The sequence below is a fragment of the Typopeltis vanoorti genome, chromosome 4 (assembly GCF_054136105.1).
Source record: "Typopeltis vanoorti isolate ZY-2024b chromosome 4, IOZ_Tvanoo_1.0, whole genome shotgun sequence".
NCBI classification, from domain to species: Eukaryota; Metazoa; Arthropoda; class Arachnida; order Uropygi; family Thelyphonidae; genus Typopeltis; species Typopeltis vanoorti.
The window spans coordinates 87,264,341-87,277,826 of record NC_143552.1 but is presented as its reverse complement, the minus strand read 5'-3'; the positions used below and the strand labels follow the sequence as shown (position 1 = coordinate 87,277,826).

Genomic DNA, 13,486 nt, shown 5'->3' with positions numbered 1-13,486 from the left:
CAAAGTTAAGGAAGATGAACTGTGTAGGCTTAAGTGAATGAAGAATGAGTAAGATCATTAAGTAGGAATTGCATAACTATCAAATCTGATGAACAAGCTCATGAGCAGTATGAAGTGGAGAATACAACAGTGAACTGCATTAGGAAGGCAGCTTCCTAACTGTTAAATCAAATTACTGAGCGGTCCAAACTGGGATCGAGGGATTGTAAAAAGTCCATTTGCTGTGTAGAAGTAAAAAGAAGAATGATTATAAAAAAATTACTTGAAATGAGAAATGTAGATAACATGAAAATAATGAGAATAAATATATTAGATTCAAATGACACTATAATGAAATGATATGCTGTAGCAAACTAAAGAAAAGTTTTAGTCTCCCATGGAACCATTGCTATTTTAAGCTCACTATTACAAACAGCAGAAGCTCAAAACCTTCAGAATAATGAATTGAATTTTGTAGTTGATGATATCATGTTCAGTAGATACAGGAAATCATTGATGACAGATTGTAAAGGAAAATTACAAGAAATAAAAAAGAAATGGTGGGAAATCATACATTGACAACAGAACCCAAAGGATTGGCTGGAACAATACTTAAATCACACATAATGACAACATGAAAAAATAGAAATGCATGATGATGATGGGACTCATGATAACTAGAAGAGTATGAAATAATGAAAGTGAAAATCCAGAAGTAATGTTTAAATTTTGAAATGTTATAGTAGTTTAAATTAATGCCACTTGCTTAAAATCTTCCTAATGAATCAGATATATGCAGTCTGTGCCATTAAAATTGAAAACCTAAATTCTAAAATCAGAAATTTATTAATTTACATTTCCAAGAGAACAGTATAAATTTGACAACTGTACGTCATTGGATTTCTGCCCATTTACTAGCTGATATTTACAGCAGACTATAATGTTCATAATTTTTCTCTTTTTTCTTTGTAATTAGAGGTAGCGAAGGGTATTTTTGTATTTTAATGGTACAGAATGCACCTATTTTGTTTATTATAATTTCAGGTAAGTGACATTAATTCAGGTTAATGTAAGATTTTGAAATTTAAAATATTATTTGTAGATGTTTACATTTATATTTTATATTATATTTAATTTTATATTTTATTATTATTTTCTTGTGTGTTTCATTATTGTTTGCATTTGTACTTTTCGTGTTGTCATTTTGTGTGTTATTGTAGTTTCCTGCCAATACTTAGGTGTCTGTCTTCAATGTAAAATTTTCTATAATTTCCTTTGCTATGATTTCCTTTATTTTATTCATTGAAATTTGTTTAGTTTTATTTCTCGCAACAGTTTCTTTAGATTCCTTTGTTCTTTTTACTAAGATTTCTTATATATCATGCACTGTAATTTATTCCTTACATTTGTTTTATTCCTCTTGATTTCTTTAAAAAAAAATTTTTTTTTATATCTCAAGATTTCCTTTGTTCTTTTCCTGCAATTTCTTTTATTTTTCTTGTGATTTTCTTTGTTCTGTTTCCCATGATTTTTTTTTCTTTTCCAGCACTTTTTATTTTATTTCCTGCAGTGCAATTTGTTTTAGTTTCTGTAATTTCATTAAATTCAGGTTCTGATGATTTCTTAGCATTTCACATGTTTCAAGGAAAAGACCATTGAATTTGAACTTGTTAGATTGAAAAAGTTTTGTCTGGTTCTGAAGAACTCTGCACCTAATATCAATAGCATGAGAAGGTAAGGCCAGACTTGTCAGATTTTGTCAGATGTTCTTCAATTCTAATCAAGGCAGAATGTCCAGTCTGTTCAGAATGAAAGATGACATGAGCAGGGTACTTGATCGATGCCTGGTAAGGAAAGAGGAGTAATGTATCCTTTGTGATGGTTTGAAGGAAGCATATACAGTGTTGGTACCTTGAGATACAAGTTTAATTCATTCCATGACCGAGCTCGTAAGTCAAAATGCTCATATCACAAATCAATTTTCCCCATTGAAATTAATTAAAATGAGATTAATTCATACCAGCCCCCAAAAAACCACTTCAATTTTTTTATAATAATGTATTTATAATGAACAAATATTGTATACAAACAAAATAAAACCAAATACAGTATATACATACATGTAAAAGAGAATCTAAAGAAATGAACAGATGTTGGTGGAGCCGATTAGCGTATGGTATTAATTTTTTCTTTCACTTCACTTTTGCTTAACTTAATTTTCTTCTTCACTAGTTTTTTTTCTTTTTAGCCATGCTTTCGTCACTTTCATCTGCAGGGCGTTTCAATAGAAACCTGTCCAAGGAGCTTTGTTTCTTCCTCCCTTTTAGAATGTTTCTGAAATGAGTTAGGCAAGTGTCATTAAATAGCGCCGCTGCATGACCAGTTTCAACGTTTTCAGGGTGTTTCTTTTCAATAAAGTCCGAAACTTTTTCCCACATTGCCAACACTTTCTTTATCTTACTTGAAGAGATAACCTCCTCTGCAGTTGTACCAATCTCCTGCAGAACCTCCATATGTTGCTGCATGTGTAGTTCTGTCAACTCCTCCGTCGTCAGTTCCTCGGTATGTGCGGCGACAAGGTCTTCGATGTCTCCCTCATCCACCTCCAGGCCCATGTACTTTCCAAGGGACACAATTTCCTCCAGCACTTCCTGTTCAGGTCTAAATCCTTCAAAGTCCCTTTCAACCACAGCCTCAGGCCACAGCTTTTTCCATGCAGAGGTCAAGGTCCTTGTAACACTCTGCCAGGCCATATCAATAATTTTGAGGCATATGACAATGTTGTAGTGGTCCTTCCAGAACTCTCGAAGGGTGAGGTTTGTGCTCTCCATAACCTCAAAGCATGTCGGAACATGTGTTTGGTAAAAAGTTTCTTGAAATTGGAGATCACCTGTTGGTCCATGGGCTGTAGGATAGGGGTGGTGTTGGGTGGAAAGTAGAGAACCTTTATAAAGCTGAACTCCTCGAGGATGTCGTTCTCAAGGTTTGGTGGGTGGACAGGAGCATTGTCAAGGATGAGAAGGGCTTGCAGGGGTAAGTCATTGACCTCGAGGTATTCCTTAACGGCAGGAGCAAAGACCAAGTTGACCCACTGCACAAAAAACTGCCTGGTGACCCACACCTTTGGGTTTGCCCTCCACATAACCTGCAGTTTTTCTTTTAAAACCTTATGTGTCTTGAAGGCTCTGGGGTTTTCTGAGTGGTATACGAGCAGTGGCTTGATCTTGCATTCGCCACTCGCATTTGCACACAGTGCAAGGGTCAACCTATCCTTCATGGGCTTGTGACCTGGTGGCATCTTCTTTTCTTCTGCCGTTATGTAAGTTTTGCTTGGCATCTTCTTCCAGAAGAGCCCTGTCTCGTCACGGTCGAAAACTTGTTGGGGGATGTATACTTTGGCTTCGATCAATTCAGCAAAGGTTTTCACAAATTCCTCAGCTGCCTTAGAATCAGAGCTCACTGCCTCACCATGCCTGACAACGGAGTGAATGCCGGTTCTTTTTTGGAAATTTTCAAACCACCCACAACTGGCTTTGAACTACTCTTGTGAAGCCTCCTGTGTTAAAGTATCTGTGGTCTGCTGCAGCAAATCTGCGTAAATGGCTCATGCCTTCTCGCAAATTATAGTCTCTGTCACAGTGTCTCTTGCGAGCTGCTTCCCTGTCAACCAAAAAATCAGCAGGTTCTCCATCTTTTCATGGATGGAGTTGTGTAGTTTTGAAATAATTTTAACGCCTTTAGCGGGAGTTATAGCCTTTATCGAGTCCTTCTGCTTCAGAATAGTACATATCGTAGAAGTAGTGCAATCGTACTGAGTTTGCCAAGTCTATTACTCTTACACCTTGCTCATGTTTGTCTATTATCTCACGCTTTAATTCCCTGGATATCACCTTTTTCCTTTTCTCACCACTGTTCTTTACACTCACCTTCTTTGGACTCATGGTTATACGAAAAAAATTAGCTAAATAACTGTACATACAAAAAAAACACAAAATTAAAACTCAACATGACAGAAATGCTTCTGCGGTGAGGTAAACATGTGAACTGAACAACACGCAAGACTCGGGAATCTGAGCAGAGTGGTGATTGTGACGTCACCAAAGCAGGCTCGTAACTCAAGGCAAAAAAATCGACCTAGTGACGGTTCGTATCTCAAAAAACTCGTATGTTGGGGCACTCGTATTTCAAGGTACCACTGTAATTGAATTTCCAAAGAATCCTTGCTATTTGTTTTGAGGCTCCTTTAAGGTAGGGTACTGAAATTTTTTTCATATTGAATTGTAGCCTGGTAGAAGGATGATAATTATCAATATCTTGAATGGTAGTTTTGTTGTATCTATTACATATCAGATTGCTTTTAATTTTATTCAGTTCATCTAACAAGAGAGGATCAGAAGAGTAGATCATATGAGCTCCCTGTACAAGAGTCTTGATAATACCCATTTTTTGTGAAATATATCAAATTTATACCAATAAATTTGATATATTTGTAGTCTGGTCCCACACTGAGTCAAATTTACTTCAGTTGCTAGAAAAAATAAACTTGTACTCCTCTACGAAGTTCACTATGGAATGTGAATCCAGTAATCAGCTACCCTTTATGGATATCATAATAATTTGTAATCCTACAGGTCATGTTGAATTTTAATTTTATTGGAAACTATCCTTTATTGTTCATTCATCCTCCCACCATCATTCATCATATAGGACCTTCTTTCGCTGTGATGACTTAAACAATCCTGTGGGGCATACTTTCACCAGGAATATGATAGCGATCAGTGGGAAATTTGAACCATTCTTCGTAGCATGTAATGAGGTCCTGGACTGTTGTGGGGCAGATATCCCGTGACCTAACCCAATGCTCTAATTCATCCCACAGATGTTCATCATGGTTGAGATCAGGGCTCTGTGGAGGCCAGTCAAGTGTGATGACGTTCATGTCCACAAACCATGCAGTTACAGCAGCAGCCTTATGATACAGTTCATTGTCTTTCTGAAAGAGACAATGATCAGTTCGGTAAAAATGTCACAAAGTAGGAAGCATTGCATTGTCCAGAATGTCCGGATACCTCTTGGAGTTCAGTGTTCGTAGCATCACAAACAAAGGTCTGAGGCTAAACCAGGAAAAACAGGACCATCACACCGCCAACTCCAAATTTTATAGTTGGGGTTACGCATCTGGTAAGAGACATTAACCGGGCATCCACTACAGCCGTCCATCCGTGTGGTAGAGAGTGGGATGTGATTCACCGCTCCAAAACACAGCTTTCTAAGTTTCCACTTCCCACTATACAGGGTGTTCGGGATAAATTTGACAGTTTCGTAAGGAAAAAGAAAATCTTCTTTGTATCTATTAAATTTAATGAATTGACAAAAAAACATTACAGGCAGAGTTAATTACAATACTATCAACAAGATTTACTCAAAATAACCACCATTAGCATCGATCACAGCTTCAATTCTGCTTCGGAACCTCGAACAAGCTGATGCTACAGTCTCCCTGGGAAGGGCCGCAAAAACTGTTTTAATTTTATCCATTAACTGGGCTTTTGTATTACTGGAAGTGCGATTGGTGTCTTTTTCAACTGCGCCCCATACAAAATAATCCATGGGGTTAAGGTCTGGGGAGTTTGGAGGCCAAACATTTGGACTGGTGAAGTCGTAGAAATTTTCAGACAACCATTTTTGACTTTTCCCAGAGGTGTGGCAAGGGGCCGAATCCTGCTGCCATACATACGGCCTACCATTGGCTACCCTTGTTATCCAGGGCTTGACTACAGTTAGCAACTCCACGAACAAAGCCCGAATTCCAATGCCAGGGTTCTTCAACACCTGTTCCTGCAGATTTGCGAGGAATTCTGCTGTACGAACGCAATCAGATCGTCTGCTAGGGATCTTTCTTCTTGCTACATCCTCGTAGTCACCATTGCAAGTCTCTAGTTCATGCCTGATTGTTTTTACTGTATTCAGGGAGCATTGGGCAGCAGTCGTAATATCCTTATTTTGATGGAGGGCACGAATCATCATGATACAAGTTATTCTCTTCCATGATTCAGGTGGGTTCCAGCTATCCATCCTTTCTGACATCTTGTATATGAATGAAGAAGGGTCCAAACTTTTAAATGAAGAGAAGTGTGTGTTAATACATGTAACTTACGGAAAAATATAATTAATTATAAATATGTCAAATTTATCCCGAACACCCTGTATATGCTCTTTGCACCACTGAAAATGACTCTGTATGTTGGTTCAGGTAACATGGGACTTGCATATAACTGCCCTAACATGGAAACCCATATTTTGAGCCTCAGTTCTGAATGTTTTTGTGCACATTTGTGGGGCGGATATCCCTTACCTAACCCAATGCTCCAGTTCATTCCACAGATATTCATTAGGGTTGAGATCAATGCTCTGTGGGGATGTATCCTCAGATCTTGGTTTTCCAGTCCATGCCCACAACTCTGCATTCAACATGTCGGCTGATGAATGGTGGTTTTTACATATCTTTGTAGTGTCCTACGGTCGTGTATGGTGAGTGTGGTGGGTCATCAACTCCCTGTGTTTCCATCTCAGTATGGTATCACTGACTGACCTGGGATGGCCCAATTTGTCAACAATGTGGTGTTTACCGAATCAGTTGCTCTTAAAAAAAACTACTGTTTCTTTGCAGTTTGACTATTCCACTCTTCTTTTTCATAAGTTGTTCAGCTGTATGCTTCAACTGTTCTGAGGTTTACAAATATATTTTTTATTTTCACTGCATAAAATATTTATGTTTATGCCATAAAAAAGAGGAAAGTTTAGTTTGCAGTGTTACTTTAAGTCCCAAGTGTTAACTACTTCTATTGCTGCAGGTTGCCATTTTTCAAATAAGCAAGATAGTAGAAATATTAGCTATGGTCTGACCACACAAGCAAGAGCCGTTGTTGGCAGACTGCCAAGAAGAGTCAATTCATGTTGAAGGGGAGAAAGAAATAAGGCAATGTATGAATTGGTCACTAACAATTATGCAACTGTTATACAAGCAAAATAGTTACCACTTTAAAAACTACAATGATCATAAAAGAGAAGTTAATTTTCCGACGTGTAATAATAAACACTCATCCCACAATACGGATTGATTACCCTATTATTGGAATGGATTCTCCTTTTGACATGCGCAGAAATGTCGAAGGGTCTCACATTTGTGGGCGTACAGTAATAATATTCTCTGTTCCAGCAACAGACTAAAAGCTGAAATTACTTGGCTTTTAAATAAAAAATATGTCCCTGAAGTACCTCTAGCAACAGTGCATCAATTATATGTTCTGTTTTGTTTTCTTCTTTTTGATAGTTAGCAGGCATCCTAAACAGAAATGCTGATATTTCTTTTCTAGACTGACAAAGTCATCATCATCATCATACGTATCAAGGATTTAGGCCTAGTATCGCCTGTTCCGGCCTTAGAAGTCATCGTTTAAGAGGACGTCCTGGTTTTCTTTTTCCTAATGGCTTGTACTTTAAGGCTTATTTCGGTAATCTTTCTGTTTTCATTCTTTGAACGTGTTCCATCCATCTATGTTTATATTTTTTAATTTTTTCAATTACTGGTTCTTGGTTTAATTCTTTCATAATATCTTCGTTTCTTTTGTGATCAAATAGGGTATACTTTGCAGTTTTTCTCATAAACTTCATTTCTGCTGTTGTTAATCTTTGTTTGTCTTTTTGTTTTATTGTCCAGATTTTACTTCCATACATTAAGACCGGTAGGGCTAATGTATTGTATACTTTTAGCCTGGTTTGTTTTTGAACTAGGTTTGGTTTAAATATAGAGTTAATTACTCCTGTTATTTTTAAATATTTTGCAATTTTTACGTTTATATCTTTTTCATTTTCATATGTGATCATACATCCTAGGTAGTTAAATGAATTCACCTGTTCTAAGATATTGTTATCTATTACTATTTTAGTTCTTGCTGGATCTTGTCTTTTAAAGGCCATAGTTTTTGATTTTCCGTTGATATTATCATACCATAATCTTTGGATATCTCATTTAGATTTAAAATAGCTTTCTGTAAGTTATCTTCAGAATTTGTGATTATTATTTGGTCGTCTGCAAAGAGGAGAGTGTTTAAGTTAACTGTAGGTGAAAGTTTAATTCCTTGATGTAAATTTTTACTCCATTTTATTATTATTTCATTTAAGTAGATATTAAAAAGAGTTGCTGAGAGGGGACATCCCTGTTGGACCCCTTGGTTTATCTCTCTTGTATATGATAGCTCGTGATTTAATCTTATTTATATTTGATTATTTTCATATATACTTGTGGTAGTTTTTAGGATATTATTTGGTATTTGTCTTTCTTTTAATATATTAAATAATATGTTTCTTTTAACTTTGTCAAATGCTTTTTCAAAGTCAATAAATGCAATATGTGTTTCTAAATTATGTTCTCTTCTTTTCTCTATTATTAATTTTAGGCAAAAGGTCTATACATGATCGTCCTTTTCTAAATCCATTCTGTACTTCTAGAATAAAGTTTTCGGAATATTTCATTAGTTTGTTATTTAAGATTCTGCTATATATTTTGTAACAGGAATTTAGTATACTGATACCTCTATAGTTTTTAGGGTCATCTCTATTACCTTTCTTAAAGATAGGAATCACAATTGCTTTTTTCCATTCTATTGGGGGGAATACCAGTTGAGTAAATTTTATTTAAAAATATTAAGAGTCTTTCTTTGAATCTTGTTCCTGTGTACTTATATAGTTCTGAACCTAGCTTATCTTCTCCAGGTGATTTTCCGTTTCTTGTTTCTTTCAGGCTGATTTCTAATTCTTCAGTTATTTCCTTTTCATTTTCGTTAATTGTTTGCCAGTTGTTTTTTTTAAAATATTTGTCTGTCCACAGTTCTGTGTAGTAGTTTAGAAATTCTTCTAATTTCAATTCAGTGTTTAATTTTATGTTTTCTTTGGTATCTGCATTTAGGTGTTTCAAAATCTTATATACATTGGGTCTTATTTTATATAAATCATGTTCTAAATTAGAAACAAATTTATTCCATGATTCTCTATGTGTTTTTCTGACTTCTCTTTTAGCTATGGCTCTTATTCTTTTATATTCTATTTCATCTTCTAATCTTTTACTGCTTAACCATTTATGATAGGCTTCTTTTTTCTTTTTGATTATTTCTTTGATTGTATCATCCCAGATCTTCAGTTTTTTTTCTTTTATTGAATTTTTTGGTCTTTCCTAAGCTTTCATTTGCTGCTGCATTTAGTTTTTATGTTAAGCCATTCTATTTCTATTTCTTCATTTTGTTTTATTTTATCTAGGTATTGGTTAATTCTTTGTTCATATAGCTATTGTACATTTGTGTCATTCAATAGTCTAGTTTTATAAACAAATGTTTCAATTTTTCTTTCTGTTCTTGTTACTTGTAGCCATTTAGGTGGTAATCTTAATTTTATTTTAACAAGGAAGTGGTCACTGCTTATTTCATATCCTCTGTGAACTCTAACATCTAGTGAAAATTTTGATGTCTTTTCATTTAATATGAAGTAATCTAATATTGATTTCCTTCCTCTTGCTGCCCAAGTATATTTATGTATGTCTTTATGTTTATAGAAGGAATTCATTATTTTTAGGTTATTATAAACTACAAAGTCAATCACTTTTTTACCATTTCTGTTTAGAGTATGTTCTCCATGTATTCCTATATTATTATTAATTTTCGTGTTTCCAATTCTTGCATTTAAGTCTCCTGCTATCATTATGTAATCATTTTTATTTATTTTATTATATATGTTTTGTAGCTGATTATAAAAATCAATATTATCCTGTTCTCTTCCTTCTTTTGGGGCATATAAACCAATTATTGGTTTATGTGCCCTAGATTATGTAGATTATGTGGATTATGTAAAAATAAAAATTAAAAAATACAAAAAAAAATACAAAATTGCTAAAATAGGGAAAAAAATCATTAGCCTACCTATGGTACAAAATGTAGTATAAGTTAGCAAAATAACCTTTTGTGGTTGGGAGCAACATTAAAAAAAAGAAGATTGCAATTGTTTTCCATACCCATCATCAGATACTTATTTTGTCCTCCCATTAACAACAAACTATAATTATTTCTTAACATTTACATTGCTAATACATAGAAAAACAAAATATATATATAATTCATTAAAGAACTCTAGTGTATTTCATCAGCCTGAGGAAAACCTCCTCCTTTGAATATACTTATCAAAACTACAAGTTCTTTCATCAGAAAACTATTGACATCACAAAGGATGATAAAGGTGATACCACTGTTGTAATAAATAGATGCCACAGAGTGTACTTGTAAAATTAATGTCTTACTGAGGAATAGGTCATCCTGCAGTTTAATCGGCCCTCAAAATTTATTTATTTATTTATGCTTATGGCTACATGAAAACAGGTAAGTGAAAAGTACAATCACAATTTCCAGAAAACAAATGATGAAAATCTTAACATATAAAAGTTCATTACATAAAAGGCACAACCTGTTTTCTAAGTCTTTCCTTTTTTTTTTAAATTATAAAGCAAAAATCATAATTAAGCCAGGGACAATTATTGTCCTGCTGCACCAAGTATGACAAGGCTGAATGTTCTCACAACACTTCACAACATAAAAGTAGCTGTATCCAAGGTTTAAGGAGAGAGCAGTTGTGTCTTGTGTGAGAAAACTTGATCCATTAGAGGAGGCCCATTTCACACTGTATCACCATCTTCTAACATGAGAAGGAGTTCTGCTGATACTGTGATGAGGACTATGAGAATAACTACGAGAATAATGTCTTTGTGGTGAGACGGGACTGTGATCTTCTGTTTCCTCCATAACCACCGCCACCATCATACCAACTACAGGTCAAGGTCCAGGCTGGAAAGCCAATTTAAGGCCTCATCCGTTCCTTGTGGATGTCCTGTAGGCCACCAGCGTGAAATTGGCACCTTGGGCAGTCGTATACAATATGCGTAATCGTCTGAGCCACGGGAGAACAATCACAATAAGGGTGATCTGACAGCCCCCATTTATGTAGAAGATAGCCACATCTGCCCTGGCTAGTTCTGATCCTGTTTATGGATGACCAAATCTTCCTAGGAAAATCAAATCAGGCTGCGGAGCACAGGGATCTTCTACCAGGAAGCCATTTGTTGGGTGATTGTTGGACCAGTATTCTCTCCATATGTCAGATATTGATGGCAGCACAGCTGAAGCGAGTTCGTCGATGGACCAGAGAGGCTTTCGAGATTTGAGGCGAAGACTAGGTGGGTTTATGAGAGTCTGGTGTAGGGGTAGGAGTGGGTTGCTCATTGCTTTATTAAATTCCTTAATCGAGGCTTGTCTTCTCCGTATGTGTGGTGGAGCAATGTTAGATAAAACAGGCAGCCAGGAGAGAGGGGTGTGCAAAGCAAGGAGATAGATCGTAGGTTTTTCACTTCATTTAGATCTTTCCCTGGTTTGGGCGCGGCAATTATTTTGGCTTCTTGCCACAGCTTTGGTAATTTACCAGACATGATGATTTCTGAGAAAAGGGAAGCCAGCCATGTTTGGCCATGTTGACCAAGATGTTTTAGGAATTCAGGGAGTATACCATCCACTCCTGCAGCTTTGCCATTCTTGGTAAGTTTTAAGGCTATTTGTACCTCTTCCCGAGATATTGGATCTACGAGTTCAGGAAGCTCGGGTTCCGTCTTCAGGATTTGTCTGATGGAAACTTGTACAGCAATTTTCCTGGTAGAGCTGGGATGAATCTTGGAGGTTTTCAATAAATGGTTAGCCATTTGATCAGGAGTTATCTCTGTTGTTTTGTGTGTCGTTGGCTCTGCTCCACCTAATTTTCTCAGAAATGACCAGCTTCTCCGACTAGATGTGACGAAATCGAGTTCATTGATGGTTGATCCATCTTTCGTTTCTGTTTTTATTCAGGGTTGATATGAGCTCCTTAGCAATAGCTGGATCTTCAGTTTCCTCATATTTGGCTAGGAGTTCCTCACTTTCTCTACTCCAACATGGGATATATTGTTTTCTGTAGCCTGTAGCTCAAATCTGCAGCAAAAGCCTCTATCTTTTGCTGCAGATTTGAGCAGCAAAAGATAGAGGCCTTTGCTGCAGATTTGAGCAGTTTAACAAATCTAGGATAGCAATTAGGAATGGGTGGAATTGCTCTAATGGTTTGCTCGATTTGTTTCTGAAATGCAGACAAGTTGAACCTGCGGAGTCCATCTAATGATTGGTGTTCCGCTGATGACTGGGATTGATGTCCCTATCTCTATTAATGTAGGACGATGTTGACTATTAGGAATTCTGTTAAGAATGGTTCTGGTTGATGGAAGAGGGTGGTCTTCAGTGTCTATAGTGACTATGCACAGATCTGGGGTGTAGGTTCTGTTCCATCTGGCTGAGTAAAGAGTGTCGTCCTGCTTGGTATCATAATTCAAATACAAATTATATGTATCCATCCAGTTTGCTAGATTATTACCATCCCGGTTGTTAGAGGAATAGCCCCACATGGTGTGATGGGAATTGAAGTCACCAACACAGATAGCAGGGTGAGGAGGAAGTCGTCCATCTGATCAGGCCAGGATTGCGATGGAAGTTTGTAGACATTATAGATGGTGATATTTATAGATGGTGATGGACCTCATAATTAAATTTAATGGATAGAATCAGCAGCAGATTTAAAAAAAAAAAAAGCAGCCTAATCTAAATAAATGTGGCTGTGTTAAACTTCCCAAAATTTGGGAAACTTTAATTTTTTGGTCTCCCATCATCCAGAATAGCCCTTTTCACTCACCAAGTGAAAAATAAGGTTAGCCAACAGCACCCATATAGGGTGCCCATCATAGGACTTTGGTCTTAAATAGTTATAATTTCTGCTACTTATTATTATATTTTTGTGTGTGTTATTTTACTTTAATATTGTATTCCTGAAGCTGTCTCTCTGACAGATAGGAAATATCAGAACAATTAAACCCATTTTTTAATTATTTTTCTATGTTCATCATCATCACCTTAGCCTAAATATGCATTTACTATATTGAAAGTTTTTTTCACTTGGTTATACCTGCTTAATTTACCTGCTATTAATGCAGCCATATATTAAAGATGCCAAGAAATTATATTTTTGGTTTAATCCTTTATCCAAGTGTAAGTGAAGTAACTTCATGACTGGCAACTCATATATAGAGGCTAATGAGTTCACATCACTTGCTTTAGTATCCCGTAATGCAAAGCACATATCCTTATGGACATGTATGATGCTATGCATTATGGGAAGGGTCACCACTCAGACCCGTTTTGACCTTTATTGAGATCTCTTCAGTGGGAACTAGACCCAGAAGCGATACCAAGGTTGAAGTAATGCAGAAATCATGTTTCCATACACAAGCAACCAAATTTGCAGAATTATGGGATACTAAGTCAAGTGATGTGAAGTTATTGGTCTCTATATATGAGTTGCCCAGTCTTGAAGTTACTTCATGTGCAAACTTTGTTTG

General features: G+C 36.1%; 1 protein-coding gene across 2 annotated transcripts in view; it reads left to right on the top strand.

Moving 5' to 3' along the window:
* IntS9 (integrator complex subunit 9) overlaps nt 1-13,486 on the top strand; it is a 405,017-nt gene that overhangs the window by 90,094 nt on the left and 301,437 nt on the right. The gene's annotated exons all lie outside the window — the stretch shown is intronic.